Here is a 4,720-nt window from a genome sequence, read left to right as displayed (position 1 = left end):
TTTAATTTGGAGGGTATGTATTGTAGTACCACTGCTCATTATGCCTTAGAATTATAGAACCATAGAAGGAGTAGAGCTGGAAAGGACCTCAGAAGGTCAGTTAGCCCAACCCCTTTCTCCTTGCCGAAGGCAGGATCATCCCTTTCCAAATCATTCCATACAAGTGCTCATCTAACTTATTCCTAAAACCATACAGTAAACCCTGATCAACCTAATCTGCCACAAGTAAACCCTGGGGACCAGGGCTGTCAGTGTCCCGTCTCAGAAGGGGTTGTTAAAATACACTTGAGAGAAGCAAGGAAGAGGGCCACACCCCCTGCTAAAAAGGAAGGCAAAAACCCCCACAGTCTATACCAGTTTGACTGTAGGGTAAAATTCCTTCCTGACATCAAACGTGCTGAGTAGTCTGACCCTGAGTGGAGGGGCAAGACCCCCTAACTAGGAAAATGCACTAATGCAGGTCTTTGTCCACAGCAGAAGTGTTTGTACACCCCAGTCTAAATCCTCAATCTTGGCTGCAGCCAACACCCAAAGCACCCGAGGAAAGGCACACTCCTTCCACCGCACCAATACCTGTAGCGACAGTAGGGGTAAAAATTATTTCCTAACCCTGCATAGCAGCCAGCAAAGCCCAGAAGCATGGGGGGAAAAACAAAACTCCACTCTGCTCTGCAACCTATGGACTGCAATAACTTCACCTATCACATCCTCTAACTGGAGAGCCAGAACTCTCTTTTCTGTATCCCTTCCATAAACTTATCCCACCTCCTTTAAATCTCTCATAACTACTTAGATGTCTGGCAAACATTACCAAACTTCTGTGAAGTTGAGATGCTCCGTCACCTCCTCTCTCATCCTGTCTTATTGGCAAACAATTTGAGTCTGTCTTGGTGCCAAAATATTGTACTCAGCCTCCCCCAGCGCCAACTCTTTTTTCAAGTCATGGTGAGCCACTACACCAAATATATTTCAATTTCCTCTTCCCTCCCAGAACCAAGCTGTATTTGATGCAGTGACTCACCATAAATTGAAAAAAAGAGTTGGCACTGAAGAGGTCCGAGTACATTTTCTTGGCACCAAGGGGATAGTGTTGGGGCTTGCTCTGGCCTTCTTGCTGCCAGCCTAGTATTTCCTGGTGCCAGTTCCCTGCTAGAACACCTACCCCCCTTCCACCCCAGAACAGTTCCCATCCACATCTCAGCCTTATGGCCAAGATCAATCATTTTTGGTACCAAGTGGGGGGGAGTGTCAGGACTTACTTTGGCCCTCCCGGTGACAGCCTGGTATTGCAGTACCTCCAGGCCCGGTGCCAGATACCTGTGGAGGGAATACCTCCCCATATTTTAAAAGGCCGAAAAAAAAGGTTCCCATTAATATGTCAGCCTTTTGGCTAAGATCAAGCATTTTTGGCTCAAGGGGAGGGTGCTGGAGCTTGCTCTGTTCTCTCTTAGTGCTGACCTGGTATTGCAGTACCTCCAACCCAGTGCCTGTTCCCTCCCATGGGGAGTAACTGCTTGGGTTTTTGTTTTTTTAAGGGCCACACACACAACGTTGCCACCAGCATTTTTTGGCATCAGGGGAGGGTATTGGAGCTTGCTCCAGTCTCTGCGAGTGCCAGCCTGGTATTGTAGCATCTCCAGGCCCAGTGCCTATTCCCTCTTGGGGGGAGCAACTATCTATTTTTTTAAGGACCACACAAAAAAAAGAAGGTTCCTATTAGTGTATTTGCCCAATTTAGGCCATGTGTTTCATGGGCATATTAAGTATAAGCCACATTCAATCAACTTCATACTTGGTTTCCATGACTGAGCAATGCTGTTTCTAGCAGCAGTTTAATAATAGCAAATATAATTAATGTGGGGAGGGGGTTGCTGGTATGTGAATATAAGATGAGGGGCTTTTTCCCATGCTAAATGGGCGGGGGGGAAGCAATGTCTTATATTTGAGTAAATACAGTACATCAATCATGGTGCTCTGCTTTATTTACTTGCTGGGTGATGTCTAGCAAACTGGCTATTGATATGGTGCTGGCTCTTCTCATTTCACCCACAAAATTGCAGGAAAACAGCTAATTACTGTCACTATTTTTCAAATATCATATTTATATGTAAACATTGCCATAAGATATAACAAATGAGAAGAGAAATGGGCTGCTCACTCGGGAGTGGTAGAGAGGGGGGCAGTAAAATGATGAATGGAAGCAGAAGAGATGACCCTCCTCCTCCCCCAACACACCCATTGTAAATGAAGAACAACATTTTATCTGTTGGGTTGTGGACTGCTCTATAAGCTTGTGAGCCTTTGGTCTACAGGGGTCTAAGGAACCTGGTTCTTTGATTTCTGACACTGATGTGTTGTGTGACCTTAGAAAGGTCATTTAGCTTTTTTCCTTCTCAGTTTCCCCACATGTAAAATGGAGACAGCAATATAGTACTACATACCCTTCAGAGCTGTGAGCTGAGTCAATTTATATTTGCAAAGTACTCAGAAAAGCCAAAGACGTGCTATAGTTATTAATAGCATCTCTGTCCTGTCCCACATTAATTACAAATGGAGAGAAAATGAGTCAACAGTCACAGGTGACTGCTCCCACTTTGACTGTCCCAAGGATACAGTATCAGAGAAGCTGTACACAGTGCTGTACTCCAGGTAACAGAAGTCCCAGTGAATCTCCATATCTGTTATTACTGTTTAGTATCACATAGGTCAGGGCTCTAGTGCCCTCACACATACTATATGACAGCCCTTGTCCCAGACAGTTTACAACAGGAGTGGGCAAAATATGGCCCATGGGCCGGATCCAGCTCATCAGGTGACTGGATCTGGCCTGTGGCTGCCCCCATGGCGCTCTAAATGGGGCCATGCCATGCCCACTCGCGCCAGAGCAGCGTGCACCAGGCTCCCTCTGGCCAGGGCCCCAGCCAGCATGCAGCTTCTGTTGGGGCTGTTCCTGGTGTGGCTGCAGCTGGGTGCTGCTCTGCATCCCCCACCTCCAGAAGTGGCTCCTGCTTTTGATTTTGCCCTTCCATGGAAGGTAATGTGGATCTGGAGCTGGAGCCCCGCATGCCTGCCAGGGGCAGTGTGGTGCAGTGCAGCAGGAGAGAAAGAAGCAGGTGCTGCTGGAGGTGATAAGTACAGAGCAGCACCCAGCTGTGTATGCAGCCACATTGGGAACAGCCCACCAGAAACTGCTTCTGCTCCTGCTCTTGGCCCTGCTGCACCACACCATTGCAGGTGAGTGGCAAGCAGCTTCAGCCAGGTGGCTCCTGCCTCAGCACCAGTGTTCTGGCTTCAGCTGCCAGCCACCTTCTCAGCATCTGGAGCCAGAGCCCTGTGTGCTGGGGCAGGAGCAGCATCCAGTGAGCTGTTCCCAGAGTGGCAGCAGACAGCCAGGTGCTGCTTTGCACCCATGCCTCCAGCAGCAGCTCCTCTTCTCACTCCTGCTGCACCGTGCCATGCCACTCCTGGCAGATACACAGGGCTTCAGCTCCAGATTCTGGAATTGGAGGCAGGGGGAAGAGAGCAGCACCTGGCTGAACTGCGGGCACTGGTGGGAGTGCAGCATGGGCTGCCCCAACACGAGGTGGCAGGGCTCACCACCATGTGGAGTGATATTGGGGCAGCACTGACCGCACTGTCTGGGGCAGCTCTGCTGCATGCATTTGCTCCCCCCACAGCAGGCTCCTGGGACTTAGTGCCAGGGCAGCCCCTGCCACACACACACACACACGCACGCACGCACGCACGCACGCACGCACAGAGGGCAGGGGCATGTGATCCCAGCCTCTCCTGCCCCTCCCTCCACTCCTGAACACTGCTCCCACTTGCCCACGGCCCCATAGGGAGTTTTGGTGAGTTGTTGTGAGAGGGGTGGAGGATGCTGACTTGGCCCATGGCAACTGATCAGAACTCCCTATGTGGCCCTTTGGCCCAAATAATTGCCCACCCCTGGTTTACAGTCTAAATTGACATGACTGTTAAAGGGTGGAAGAGTAAACAGCTGCACAACAGTGTGGAAGTGACATACCCAAGACCATTCAACAGGTCAATCTGGTCTTCTATACCCACTTGGCCAGTGGCCTTGCCCTTCCTTCAGTTCTACCAGTTTCTCTCTCTAAATTTCACTAACAGCTAATTTTCATTGAAGTTTAAATGTCTTTCTTTTCTTGTGGAATTCTGATATCTCATAATGTCTTTCATGAAATATCCAAAAAGGAATGTCATTTCCTAGATGCCACCTGCAATCTGAATAATCATTCTTGTGCACCATTCCTGTCAAACTTCTTCCTGAGTGAGGGTTGTCAGTGAGCAGGATTGGAGGAAGAACATCAGCTTTCAAGCAGGAGCTAGTATGAAGTAACACTAGGCAGGGACCAGGCTACAAACACAAACTTTAGGCCATCAGTAGGTAACACCAGTGTTTCAACATGCTCTCAAACCTCCTTCTTACAATTCCAGCTGCCTGGGACCTCCCCCATTGCAGCTCCCAGGAGTCTTCTGGCCACATGTTCCAAAAAAGAAAGAAGTCCTTTCATGACTGAAGAAACTGTTTTATCAGATGTTATATGGGAATGTCTGAAAGCATCTCTTCCACAAAGACATGAGTTAATGGTTTTTAATGCATTATAGAAAGTACTCAATGTCTGGGAGAATAGCCTCTCTTGCCAAGTAAATTTTTAGACATGATCCGGGAGAAGGGGAAGAGGGGTGCTTTAACTAG

General features: G+C 48.6%; 1 pseudogene; it reads left to right on the top strand.

Annotated features, from left to right (window-relative positions):
• Positions 1-1,369: 1,369 nt before the first annotated feature.
• Positions 1,370-1,494, top strand: LOC112550437 (annotated as a pseudogene).
• Positions 1,495-4,720: the final 3,226 nt, after the last annotated feature.

The sequence above is a fragment of the Alligator sinensis genome, unplaced genomic scaffold, assembly GCF_000455745.1.
Source record: "Alligator sinensis unplaced genomic scaffold, ASM45574v1 scaffold108_1, whole genome shotgun sequence".
NCBI classification, from domain to species: domain Eukaryota; kingdom Metazoa; phylum Chordata; order Crocodylia; family Alligatoridae; genus Alligator; species Alligator sinensis.
Note: the sequence above shows the minus strand (reverse complement) of the source record. Positions and strands in the feature narration are given on the sequence as shown.